This window comes from Eutrigla gurnardus, assembly GCF_963514095.1.
Source record: "Eutrigla gurnardus genome assembly, chromosome: 10".
Classification (NCBI taxonomy): Eukaryota; Metazoa; Chordata; class Actinopteri; order Perciformes; family Triglidae; genus Eutrigla; species Eutrigla gurnardus.
Window position 1 is genome coordinate 21,103,321 of NC_139924.1, and position 14,427 is coordinate 21,117,747.

The window sequence follows — 14,427 nt, forward strand, 5'->3', positions numbered from 1 at the left end:
TCGGGAGGTTTTACTTTGGCAGAAGACTTGGAACGTTTCGGATATGCAATTTTAATCCATTAAAGGGACAGTTCACCCCCCAAATCAAAGTGACATATTTCCTCTTGCCCGTTGAGCTAGATTGTTTTGCTCTTCAATATAATGGGACTATGGCACTCTGCTTGCGATGCTCAAAGCGCCGACTGAACAGCAATGTGTCTTTCCAGAAATAATGACACAGTTACACAAGATAATCAAAAGAAGTTGTTGTTGTTGTTGTTGTTGTTGTTACTGTATGTGCTATTGATTTCAGGGTGAACTGTCCCTTTAAGTGTGATTTCATTTCTCTAGATGTTTTTCAGTGATGGATACTTGAACAAACAGGTAGGGCAAAAAGAGGCAGAAACATGCTTGCTTCAGGGCCGTGTGTGTGTGTGTGTGTAGACGGCAGCTGTCTCTTGATCAAGGTTGCTGTCTTAAAGTCAGACAGGTCACCTCGACTCGCAAGACCCCGCTCTCACCCAGCAAGGACATTTGATCCAGAGGAGAGACACACAGCTGAGACTGGACATCCAGATGCAGCACCCGGGGCTAATGTGATCAGACACACCACCGGTTGGGAGGGGGGGTCATCCATCAGTCTCCGTGCAGTACATGGTGTGCGTGAGGCATCGTCTGGAGGCATTTAAACACACAAGTTCCTACAGAGGAGCAGTTACTTGTCTGTTTTCACTTTTTAAACATAATGTGAAGTCCACGTTTCTCACAACCCCACTGCTTCCTTTCATGAAGAATATATTTGCCTCATCAGACACATTTCTTTTTATTTTTTATCTTTACTCAAGGTTTGAAAAGTGAATTTTACCATGAGCGCTTGTCAGGCAATGTTGATTCCTGTGAATTAATGCCAATGCCAGTGAATACATATTTAGCGTTTGTTGGGTTTGCGAGCTGCCCTTGCAAGGATAAAAAAGAGAGTTGAATTCAAAATCTAGTTTGAAAATAGTTTTCTTTCTGGCAGAATAGGGAATGCTTTATGCAGGATTAAGATTTTTTTTAACAGTTGGCTAAATAATTTCAGAAATATCTTGATAAGAGGAGGTTTAGAGACCTTGTTGATGTCTGAGTGTTTTTTTAAGGCATGGTAAGGGGTCTGTCTGGGAACTTGGACTCATGACCTCAGTGTTTCTAAAATCCTATACTGCCTTAAGCATTTTACCTTTTTACAAGCCAGGGGGAATGTTGGTCTGTAAGTCAATCCACTTCTTTGGTCTGGACTGGAATACATCTGCATACTAACAACTAAGAGGGTTAAGATGGAAACTATACCTGCTAAACATCAGCAGGTTAGCATTGTCACTGTGGGCACGTCAGCATGCTGGCATTAGCATTTTGCTCAAAGCACTGCGGTGCAGCATCACAGACTTTTTAAGCATGGTTGTCAACTCTGTCAAATCTTTTTTAAACTTGAAATGTCTAATATAGATTTCTCATAAACCCCACTGCTTCCATTCACACAAAAAAATTGTGAATTTGCCATATCAAGGCATCAAAGCTGTTCTGGCTGTCACCTTTATTGAACTCGATAAATGTCTTAAAAGTGGATTTTACCATCTGACTTTCATATTTCTGGCACGTGGCAGTTGTTTGTCTGCCCTGAAAAAAGCAGCTGCCTCTCCCTGAGCTGCTGTTAAGCAATGAGGCTTCTACAACCTGCATGGAGGCTTGGATTCCCTTTAGAAGCTGGAGGGAGCAATTTTCTGTGTGATGAGTTTGTTTGTTTGTTTCTGGTGTCATTTAAAGTGTAATTCACCTATGATAAAATGTATCCCATCACACCTTTAAATTGGCCTCCTCACATTTGATGAAAGTCCACATAAAATAAGTTGGCGCTAAGGCTGGATGTTGACAGTTTATAGTCACCACTAAGATTCAGACAGTAGGCAATTCTACGGTCTTGTCTAAATTGATCTCAATTTATTTATTTTATTACCTCTTGGTGATAAAACTTTCTGCGGACTGTGCTGGCGCCACATACATCTTTGAAGCTGAACAATAGCTGTTAAACTGGAGAGTTTCCTGAGCACTTTCTGAATCTCCTTCTCTTTCTTACGCCGTCTCTCTCATCTTCCTCCCTTCTTAATCGTTGTCTCTGAAAGCTTGGGGCATGAAAGAAAACTTCCATTAAGTTACTATCTCCCATTGCTTTTTTTCTTTTTGCCATTTCATGGCTCATCTGCTAATGTCTTTAAAACCAAATGAACTTCTGAATACCTCTAGCCCAGAGAATCCTTCCACAGAAGAATCACCTCCTCTCCCTACGTTGGTTTATCACAGAACTCCAATTAATTTCTCATACAATCCAATCAGGCATTGTGAGTCACCACATAATTACCGGAATGGAGGCGAAGATGGTTGTAGATATTAGTTTTACCTGCTGAAAAAAAAAAAGTGTACTATCTGTTAATAACAGACACAGAGTAGTTTAAGGCGTCATTGCTTTATGCGTACAAACCTATTGTGTTCATTGTGATATTTGAATTTAAATCTTCACTCTCTCAACTCTGTGCAAGGCGCATTGTTGAGCGAGATAGCGTAGCTTGAGGTTTTTATTGGTTTAGCTGAAGCATTGTGCATTGGGAATGTATTCAACATATCTTTTGCTCACGGTTTCATATTCTTTAAATGCGGACTTGCATTCAAGCATCTAAAAGGAGACTGTCGAAGCTGTTTGCTGCGTTAGCCAGTACTGAATGAGCTCCTGTGTGTGTTATTACTATGTGGAAAATTGGATTGAGTCCGCATGGTCCAAAAATAATAGCCTTTGGCTCGCACAGGTGTCAAGGAAATTCACGGTCTGAAAGAAGGAATTGCATAATTTCGCTTTAACCGTTCTTCCACCGTGTATTAATTGGCGGTATATTATTCCATTGATCGAAAGAAATATGACTCATTTGAATTAAGTCAACAAAGCCTTTCATTTTCAAAGGGTGATAAATGAAGTTGCTGATTGATAGCATCTTTTTAGGCTCAATCATTCTCATTTTATTTGACGGATGTCTATAGGCAACTGTCAAGGAAGATTCGATGCATTTTACTTTTTCTTTTAAAGCAGCTTTCACCGTTTTCAGCCTAAATCTTTTTAGACCTCTTTTCAGAGCTTTTATTTTCTCAATTCTGGCCGTTCTGAATGTGTGTCATGGTAATTGTGTAGTCTAATCGCCAGACCTGTTTTAAGAAATTCAGGGAAGACATGTTCTTGTAACACAAGAAACGTAGCCCCTGGATAAGCTGTTGCAGCTAACTCAGCAGGGATCTACTTGTGCATGTGAAGATGATGGATACCTTTAACAAAAGTTGCTAACCAGTGGGGCCATTTTCTGTGTTTACTTGTTCAGACTGTTTTTGAGACTCACACTACTTGCCTGAAGTACAATGATAGCATTGACCCATAGTCAGAACGGCCCAGTGAGAAAAAGACCCAGGTTGAAAAGAACCAGAATAGTCCTTTGAGTTTTAGTAAATGAACCTTTTGCCCTTGCGAGCACAGATGAGGTCGAGCAATTTCCACCGGTAAGACACTTTGAACGTTGGGACCCAAAGTTCTTAAACAATAATTTGCATGATAAATTAATAAACATCTTTTAGGTTATGTCTCACATTTCCAGCTATGCAGGTCCACGAAGGCTGCATTGTGTCCACATCTGATAGGGTGGGGTGGCTTCGGTTGAGAGGAGAAATCCAATGATAAGTCACCTCGAGCCTTCGAAAACCCACGGAAAAAACGTGGATAATTGAGATGGAAATGATGTTTCCACCATGAGTCTAAATTGAATAGGGAAGTTACATCATTACCTCTGGCTTACCAATGGAAAACACTTTATTTTTTTCAGTAAAGGCAATCACACTTGTTGAGGGTGGTGGGTACTTTCTCTGATTTTATAAGTGGACAGCAGTAGGAAATATATGTCTCCCCCTAATGGAGTCAGGGAAGGTAAAGCAAGTGAGACAGCTATATACATGTAACTGTTTACATAAATGGTTGTCTCATACTCACTCACTTAGTCCCTAACTGTGTCGGCTGTTTCCTGCTCTGTAGTTTTTCTCTAGCCGACACCAGCTTCCAGTTGTGGCTGAGAGTAATGAGACCGAACCAAAACAGTACAGTTGAGGGCTGTAAAACGCCAACATTGAGCTGAGGGCAACTGCAGAGTTGGGTGAAACTGACCTTCGGGGTTCATCGCATACGAACAATACCTTTCACATCACACATAGTCATTTGACAAATTGTTCATATAAAAAACTGTTGACTGGTGCAGCTTTAAAATTAAGGAAATGCACCGTCACCAACCAACACAGGAAGAACACAAACTTGTAGTTGAAGTAAACTTGCGTTCATGATACCAATTCAAGCACTATTGTCTTCATGCTCCCTTTCCCGTCTTCGCATGTGGGCGTAGACGCTAGCAAGAGTATCTCAAAGTGGAAACTCACATCCATTGTGCTCATCAACAATGGCTGAATGTATTCTCAATCGTGACGATAAAAGATGGGGAGCGGCGCCTTTTTTTTCTCTCAACCATTTGGCATGATCTTCCCCCAGAGTTGTCTGCTAAATGGTCCAGGCTTATTGTCAAAACAATCATCTCCAGAGCACAATTTGAATGCCGAGCATCTGGCATTTTCAAATTGCCGATGTGCTGCTGTTTACTGCTGTCATCAGAAATTCCTTGTTTGTAAATTTCAAGATGTTTAGGGACTTCACTTCCTGATGAGTTTATGAAATGATCTGTTTTTTTTATTATGAATTGGGCAAAATAAATATGGGAGTAAAGGCAACCAGCATTCACACACGCGGTCTGTCTCTCAGGTCCAGACCTGCTATGAGGTCAAACCATTGCAAACCATCACCAACATATTTACACAGGCCACTGTCTTCCTGTTTTGCACCAAATGAACAGAACATCAGTCAGGTTAGTGAAATAACATCCATCCATCCATCCATTGTCTACCGCTTATCCTGTATTCAGGGTCGCGGGGGGACTGGAGCCAATCCCAGCTGTCATTGGGCGAAGGCAAGGTACACCTGGACAGGACGCCAGTCTATCACTGGGCCAACATGTAGAGACAGACAACCATTCACGCTCACATTCACACCTACGGGCAATTTAGAGTCACCAATTTACCTATCCCCAGTGAAATAACAAGCATTATTATTATTCATTTTAGTAATTTAGCTTTCGGTGCTTTAAAATGACGGCAGCAGCAGAAAAGTAAGCAAATCAATAATCAGTATGTCAGTAATTCTTTTTTCAAGTGTCTGTTTTCTGCATCCTCCTTTTACTTAAACACCAAGCATGTCATGTCTTTCAAAACCGTTACTAACCACGATTGAAAAACAAATATTTCTTGATATGAAAATGCTGGTTGTTGGTTCGGTGAGGTTTAGGAAAAAAATTGGTTAGGTTCGGGAAAGGTTTGGATTTTAGTTTTCGGTTTGGTTTAGAAATAATGTTAAAAGCAGAATTAATTAGAGCAAACAGTTGAAGTTGACCTTTCCACCACTGCTCAATTATGCCAGAAGGCTACGACCCCAAAAAAGACAACTGTAGACTCTCATACCATCTTTTTGGATTCAGACAGTCGTGGTTTATTTTGCTAGCTCTTTGTAGCTCTTGCAAAAAAAATTACTAAACCAATATCAGCGAAGCTCATGTGAAGTGGAACGGGTTTGTACGTCGGTCAAATCAACGTCACTGGTGAATGCCGCTGCCAGAGTTGCTCGCTCTGAGGTTGCTGTTGTTGTTTCCCGATTCGAAGGGAGTTTGAGAACAAAGACACAGAAAGTGGAAGGGGAGGAGTAAAGTCTGACTTCCTTCCCCCAGGTGTCGATCCTGAGCCTTCACTTCCTGTTATCTAGACTAGTCACTCTATAACAATGTTACCTCGTTCCTCCAATAATGTCATAATTACTACGACATCTAGAGGTCAAGAAAATCTGTTGTCATGGGTAATTTGCTGAACTAATGCCGTCATTCTTCTTGGAAGGATAGTCTTGTGATGCCCTACTTAATAAACAAAGTGTTCTGTTCATTCCTTCCTCCATCTATGAGCTTTACAGCTGACAAATATATTTCAGATTTCTATATTTCTTTGTATTTCTTACAAATCCTGTAGTCGTTATTCAGCATTAATCAATGAGAGTGCAGGAGGCTTTCTGTTTCTTACCTTATCTGTGTCCGTCCTTAAAGCACACACACACACACACACACACACACACAGCATTTCTCTCCTCATGGGAGGTGCCATGTTGAATGATAGATGACTCCGACTAAAGAGTCCGCTAAATTTAGAGCCTTGCTGTACCAACTGGCTCCAAAGAGCATGATGGGCGCACGCACACACACACACACACACACACACACACACACACACACACACACACACACACACATTTTGGAGGGGCTTCCTGACTGTCTATTTGAAGTGCAAGCAGACTTTAGCCTCTCACAGTTTTACCCAGTTTCACCCTATTTTTTCTGTCCTGTCTGTCTACATAAGTCTCTAGGCCACATGACCACATGCCTGTTTGAAGTATTAAGCTCCTACAGATGTTTTTTTTTTATGTTGTGAGTCCAGAGGCATCATCGAGCTCTGGGTCAGGACTAAGATCTCACTGTTTACACAGCTCAAGGCCAGCATCTCCCAGCTTTATTCAGCTGTCAAGCTGAGCCTTGAGACTGCTGGGGAGACTAACATTGGCCTTGGTACACAATCCATCCATGCCACGCTACCTGTAAAATTGCACAAGCGGGGCATATAATTCTTCTGTGTGTCCATCAACTGCGTGGTGCTGACCCAGCGCATGTTACCATTAAAACAGTGGATTTATTGCAAACAGCGGAGTAATCCCGAGATTTTTGATTGATTGGCAGTTGTGCAAATGGACTTGTTTGTATTCTGGTGGAGGATCTTATTGACAGCAGGAATCAATAACCACAGAAAGATGAAAGGGTAGAGACAGAGGAAGAAAAAGAAAGAGGAAAGAGATAGAAAAGGGAAGGTGAAAGAGAGAACCACCCCGCGAGGAAAATTGGAGAGAATAAAGATGGAGACAGAGGATACAGGAGAGACATGTCAGAAATGGCTTCCCACTGGACCAAACACATGCCTGTATAAAACATTGGTGGGAGAAACCGAGACAATGAACAATAAACAATGGAATAAAATCAGTCCTACTTCACTCAAGCACAATCTCTCTGGATTTTGTGATGCAGAATGATAGACAGATATGAGATTGATGCAGCCACCCGGGTGTGGGTAGCCAAAGTAATATGCAACATAATTTGGTTTACAAGTGTAATCAGAGCAGGCGCTGCTCCGTTGTTGCAATCCTCTCGGGTTGCTATCACTCACTCATCACAGACATTATCTTTCATCATATTCTGCTGAGGTGTCTCAACCTGCGCTATCACAGTCTGCTTCACAAATGAAATCAGCCTTTATTACAAACGCACTTTCCAAAACCCTGTTCCATGCAGTTTTCCATCACTTTTATTTCCTTCCCATCCCACCATCCCTGGATAATATTACCTCGCCTTTATGAGAGTGGGAAGCACTGTAGGTCTTAGATAGGCAGAAATCGTGCTGGAGAGGCCACTTAATGACAGGGCGGAGGAGCAATGGCTTTTATTACCCTGACTCACAGGTGTGTGTGTGTCTCTGTGTGTGTGTGTGTGTGTGTGTGTGTGTGTGTGTGTGTGTCTGTGTGTGAGACTGCATAGGCTTTAATGTACTGTACATGTTTGTTGGATATTTCTCTGTGTGTATCTAGCGAAGGTGTTTAGTCAAAGTCAAGTCATTTCTGATCACCGCCCAAAAAAATAGACTCAAGTTATTCATAAAAAGTCATGTCGAGAGTCGTTTAAGTCATGTTTTAAGACATTTGTGACAAGTCCAAGAGTGTGGAAATTGTGTCTCTGAGTATGTGTGTAAGGACATGTATATGAAATCATATTAGTCCCTATATCCCTCAGTATGTGGGTCTTTGTGTGTGTGTATTATGGGGAAAGTAGACCCATTTGTACAACATACAGTCACGCATTTTGTTCCCCACAGCATCTGTGCAGGTCTGTGTGTGTGTACGTTTCTGAAAAACAGAAGACCTTTGATTTCACTTTCTGTTAAAAGGCAGAACAAAAGCCAAATAACAGAAAATAACAGCACGGTAAAAACTGCTGCTCTGTGCCATTTGTCATATTAATCTGGAACAAATAGGTTCGCTGAATCCCCTCTTCTTCCAGCAAATCTATCCTTTTAACCCGTCGCCCTTTCTTCCCTTTCACTTTCTTTCTTTCCCCCCCTAAACCATTTGTCTTACTTTCCGGCTACACAACCCTCCCAGGCTCTCCACCCAGACTTTTCTGCCTACCCAAATAGTTTTTAAGAGAGAAAGTTTACGTGCAGTGCAGCCCTTCCCTCCTACTGGCTGAAGCACTCCCTGGATTGAGGGTGGCTGTCAGAATCCGCCGTGAAGATTTATGGCGCACATCCCACCCTGACCTTAAGTGTGGTAGGAGAAAAGGGTGAGGAAGAGAGATGAATTGATGGAGAGATAGCGACAGAGAGCCAGAGGAATAAGTGGGCCTGGTAGAGGGCTGGTAAATTTGGCGTAGGAGTATCGGCGCCGTGTGCATTGTCAGGCTTCAGGTAATCACGGGGAGGCGTGTGATGGATGGAGTGTGGCAGTAGGCGAGATGGCACCATGTCCCCTGCTCCCCCCTCACCAGTATGTCTCCTTCCACTGCTTTGTTAAAGGTACGTGGCAACTTTCCCCACTGCTTGGTCTGTACTGACAGTTTACCTGTGGGAAAATGTTTTTCTTTTTTACTTTACTCGCTGGCTCTCAGGCTGCTGTTGTTTCACTATCATTCACTCTCTCTCTCTGTTACCCGACTCCTCTCCTTCCCTTGTGGTCTCCCCCCCCCCCCCCAACTGTGATATCTACTGCTGTATTGTAGCATATGAATATAAATAGCACTCACCAAGAGGCTCCAGGAGTGACTGAGTTACTCCGTCTTCCCGGCACATACAACAAACAAATCCAGCGTCGTGCCTGCATGAATTAAAGAATGTAGGCCTTACCATCATCAGCACTTATTTCCTAGCCTGCATTTCCAAACAAAACACTGTGAATTTACCTAAATCACCTGACAATAGAAACATTTCTTTAGAATATAACAAGCGCATTGAGTAATTCTCCATTTGTTTTGGGGTTTTTATTTTTAAATGTTTTTAATGTTAAGTGATGCGATACAGGACAAGTTGAGACATAAAAAGACCAACATTGTGAGAGACAAGGCATTGAGAATACACAAGTGAGACTATAATCATACTACTACTAATAATAATGATAATACTAATAATAACCTGAGAAGGGAAAAAGTGGTGACAATAACTACAAAATCCAATGAAGATGATCAAATTATCAGTTATTGTAATAATTATAATAACATAATTGAGGGAATTATAGTAATAATAACAATTTTAATAAACACAGAAAATAATAATTCTCCATTTATGAGCTTGTATAATTAAGAGCAGAGATTTGTGCAAACATGGTCCACATGTAAAGAAAACACTACTTAAAAATATGCCAATATCACCACCAACACTAAATGTCAACGTGGCACTTTTCTCCAGCCAGTGAAGCTAAGTTGTTCTGACCTGCTTACTTTCTCTTTAAAATTATATTTACATGCAGGAAATGCATGAGTTATGAACAGGACCATTCAGAAGATCACAAAGCTATCCCCGTTTGGGAAGATGAGTTAAAAATCAGTTAGTTCGTATGAATTCATAAAAGCTTTCATGGCCATCATTAACCCCGTGGCTCCATTGTTTTGTCCTGTCTAAAAAGTGGGATTATTTGAATACATCCTTGAGACTCTTAACATTCAAGGCCGCAGCTCTCGTTTCTTACAAATCCTGCTTAAACCCTGGAACACACTGTACACACAGCGGAGACACCAGTGCCAGTGTTGGAAGTTATTGCACTCCTCTCTGGCCTTACTCCAAACTAATGGTTAGGACACTCAGATCAGAGGGATTCTGTCTGATTGGGATTAAAGTATTGTAGCAACAAGCTTAAGTGTTGCAGCAGTTTGCATTTTTATCGTACCAGACTTGAAAGTAGAAAGAGAAGGTGATGAAATAGAGAGGGTGATCCTGTAAGGACAGACAACCGTTAAATTAATTGGCCGTTTATAGTTCGGTTTTATATTATGCACTGCTGATATGAGAAATCACTCCGTCGCAGTCAATTCAAATCCAAAATACCTGTCCAAATACATCCCCATCGGTGCTCAAACACTGGATACCGATCCAGACGTTGGTAATTCTCAGCTCAATGTCGGCACAGCTAGATTCTGTGGTGCAGCTGCAGACACGCCATGCTCAGCTGAGTTTTCTGCTGGGGATCAGCTGGGGTGAATGAGGTAATTCAAGTTTCTGTAAGAGAATATGGTCTGTTTGCTAACGGACCTAAAGTAAAACACGGGACCCTTGGATTAAAAAAGTCCTATCGGGGCCAACATTTTCGTAAACTAGCAATAAGAAAAAAGGGTGCTTTTAGGGAAAGGACTGTATACATGCTGACAGACTGATCTGGTTATGTTCGTGGTTAAACATGTTTGCCATTCACCACTTCTCATATCAGCAAATCAGTCCTGCACACAAACCTGGTTTTGGCAGAAATCAATTTTAAATTTGAGCAGCATTAGATTTTCTCTTTTTGTGACACCGTAAAACAATGACACACTATTTAATGTTGGATATATAGCTCATATTCAAAATTTGGATAATGACTATTCCACACAGATATAGGAACTATATGAAAATTTAAATTATATGTGATAATGTAATGAAGGGGCAGGACATGAGAAGCATCTTCCTCCTGGCCCTCCTCAAAGTTGAAAGATTTTATTGGTTTATTTTTTTGTATTTTTAATAATTGTATGATGTATTTCATGTCATGTAATTATTGTACTTAGAAAATAAAGATCAAATCAAAACAATGACACTCTAGAAACTAGTGGGTTATGTTTAGTTGAAAAGCAGCAGAACAACAGCAGATAACATGTTTAACGATACGGGGGGGAGATATTGTAGCGCCCCAATTAATTTACACCAAACATGAAGCCGTTCTGCAGTAAGTGCATGTTTAATGTCTTTCGTTTTCGATTAGATTTTATGGCTTCAAATGTTGTCCTGCTGGGTTTCAAACATTCTCTGTCTACTCATTTTTTCCTTCTGACCTGCTTGGCGCATTTGTTTTCTCTGTTCCCTCCCCTGTTCTTGGTTTGTTCTGAAATACAGGAAACATGCAAAGTAATCAGGAGCGCTTCTGATAGATAATTAGCTGTTGTCTGAAAAATCAGCACCTCCAGCATTTGTAGTAATTAAGTATTTGCATAACCTGTGTTTAAATGGGCTGGTGTAGCTTCCTGTTTGTAATGTACGAATGGGTAGGGACAACTATCACTGGTTTACTTTTATACTAAATAGAACCTACAATGCATGATGATCCTCAGGCCACTGTTTGTGTCATAATGATGGTCTTCTTTCTGTGACTTCTAAGCTGGTTTTTGGATGTTTATTTGCATTGGATGGCATCGTGTGTCATGTCTTTGTGTTCGGTTCAGTTTTATGGGAATCTTCATTTTTCGGGACAAAGGTTTGGACAGGTTGTCCCAGATATTTAAAACAATGTTTATTTTGTTGATTTACAGACATTGTTGAAGAGTAATCTTCACTGGTAATCACAAAAAAAACCTTATGAAGGACAAAAAAATGATTTGAATGTGAAAACTGATGGGTTTGAATCACAGAACTTCCACTGAGCATTATGTGTGTAATGTGCTCTTGCATAAAATATAAAGATTGGAAGGTAAAGCCAAGCTTTTCTTCTTAAGCTACTGAAATGTCAGGAATGCTTACACCACGTAGTGTATTCAGAGGACAGACCTGGCTGCCAGAATATTCGTTGATGCTCAAAATATGGCAAAGGGCAGGAATATAATGATTTACATAAGGCGTGATGGCGTTGTTCATTCCACTTAAGTAAGGCGCAATACGAGATGAATAGAACCCATTTTTTTGTTACTGCTATCTTGACTGTAAGTGACCTAGCATAGATCTTATATCTGAGTTTATGTAGTGACACATAGGGGGTCCTAATCACCTGTTTCTGTGAGCTCTCTGTGATCACCAGTAAAGATAAATGAGGGCAGATAAGTACTGTGTCACTTCATGTCTGGCACCAAAATTACATTTGATGCTGATGAGAGGAGATCCCACCAACCGACTCTTTGTTCGCTTGTAAAAAATGAGCGTGAGCACAATATTGGGTTGAAACCCAGGACATTACATCCTACTGATGCACCTTGGACCACTGAACCACTAGGACGCCCCCTAAATGTGTCACATTACATTCTGTTGCTCTATACAAACCCTGACGCATGAACGTCAATCAGTCTCAGTAAAATGGCCATGCAGCCTAAAAACCCTTTTGCATATTACCGTGTGTGTGTGTGTTCATGAGCGCATGTACGTGTGTGTGTGTGTGTGTGTGTGTGTGTGTGTGCATGCCTGCGTGTGGCTCATTATGAGCTTGTAGAGAGGTCATTTGGCTGTTGACTCCCAGTCTCTGCCGGGAGCGGCTGGGTAATTGCTACTCTAATTAGTCACTTTTGCCAGCCGGTAATTCATAGTCACCTTCTCCTCACATACACACATAGACATGAACACCGTATATCCTGTGTGATATATATATATATATATATATATATATATATATATATATATACAGACACACACGTCCACAGTTACTTCACTATCACTCTCTTATAATTGTTTCTTCTATGTTTGTAATTATAGCCTTTCAGACAGCCAATTTTGGATGCTTACAACAATTGACATGATAATGGCTTCCGTGTTGATGCAGAGCTGACGATGATTTATGGCAATTATGTGTTAGCAAACAGCACTTTTGTTAATGAATGTGGAGGCTAAGTAATTCTGAGGCAATTGTAACTGGCTGAGAGCCTCAGCTTTAATGATGCTGACATTCATTGAGCTGTTAAGACAACAATTTTAGGAAGTGAACAATAATGTCTGTTGACGCTACATGAGACAAAACACCTCAATATAAGGCACTTTACTTTATTTTTGTTTTGTGTTTTATCCTGTTTACAACGCCTCATTCACACTGCAGTCACTGCTGACAGCCTTACTATGTTGGCTAGTGCTAGTTAGCAAACTAGCTATTGCTATGTAACTGATATGACGTGCGCGTGCACACACACACACACACACACACGTAAAGCAGAGCAGAGGAAGGCAAGTGAAGTTAAAATCTTTACCAGTTACCATACATTTCCCACAAATATGTAATTTTAAATTCAATTAAAATGTACATTTTTAAGAGACCAGGCTGCTAATTTCTAAGCATTTTAGCAGTGATTTGGTAGAGTATTTTTGTCAGCATGAGGTTCAAGTCAAATAAAGATATAACCTGTTATTAAGTGAGCTAATGAGGTGCTATTACTTTGAACAAAGCCAGTTGTTAGTTCTCATTTCTTCTCTATATGCTTTGCTAAGCTAAGTGGCTGCTGACTACTATCATTCAACTGGGAAATATAAGAGTGGTGTTGATCTTCTCATGTCATTTTGCAAGAAAGTGAGTAAGTAACAAAACATAAAACTATTGTCTAAGGGAGCAGTTTAGAGTCTAACTAATGATCAATTATCACATTTGAAGTGTTAAAAGCTTAAACCTTTTCGCCTTTGCCTCGTTTTTCACCAACACTGTGATTAATTAAACACTGATTCAAATTGGAAGTGTGCAGCTCAGGATGGCACGTCATTTTTAGAATACATCTTTTTATAAACCAAAGCATTGATCATCTCAGAGTGATTTGCATCTCCTTCAAGGCTAGAGCCTTTGGTCAAGGACACCGGCAAAAGTCTCTCGACCACCTATTAGTCATATCTTTCAGGGCGCAATGAAAGTAGAACACCTTGAGAAAACTTAAGACACACAACTCCAACCAGGACAGCTAACCACTGAGCAACATATATATATGCTTAAAAGTTGTTATGTACTTGTCTTCATCTGTGCATTTTTTTACTTTAGGTCTATTTCTTTCACACAGGAATGGCACCGATGCACCAAACAAACAAACAAACAAACAATCGTGACACTAGAGTCATCGAATTGACCTAAATTGTGTGACATGTGTAGTTACATTGATGCCCCTCTCCCTCTCACTTGTCATTATGTGATCATTTCCAGGTTCTTTTGCTAGCCTTCCATCCAATCCCCCCCACACAGTCCAATCCCCCTTTCACTTTGCCTCTGGAGTAACTTTTTCATTCCTTCCCTGGCTC

General features: G+C 40.7%; 1 protein-coding gene and 1 long non-coding RNA gene across 2 annotated transcripts in view; one reads left to right on the top strand and one right to left on the bottom strand.

The window, feature by feature from the left end:
* Positions 1–14,427, top strand: part of LOC311020200 (calsyntenin-2-like) — a 218,046-nt gene that overhangs the window by 173,173 nt on the left and 30,446 nt on the right. The gene's annotated exons all lie outside the window — the stretch shown is intronic.
* Positions 3,843–6,282, bottom strand: LOC311020225. The gene is made up of 3 exons (XR_014597886.1): positions 6,208–6,282; positions 4,041–4,153; positions 3,843–3,955 (listed from the first exon to the last, which is right to left on the bottom strand). It is a non-coding gene; the product is annotated as an uncharacterized lncRNA (long non-coding RNA).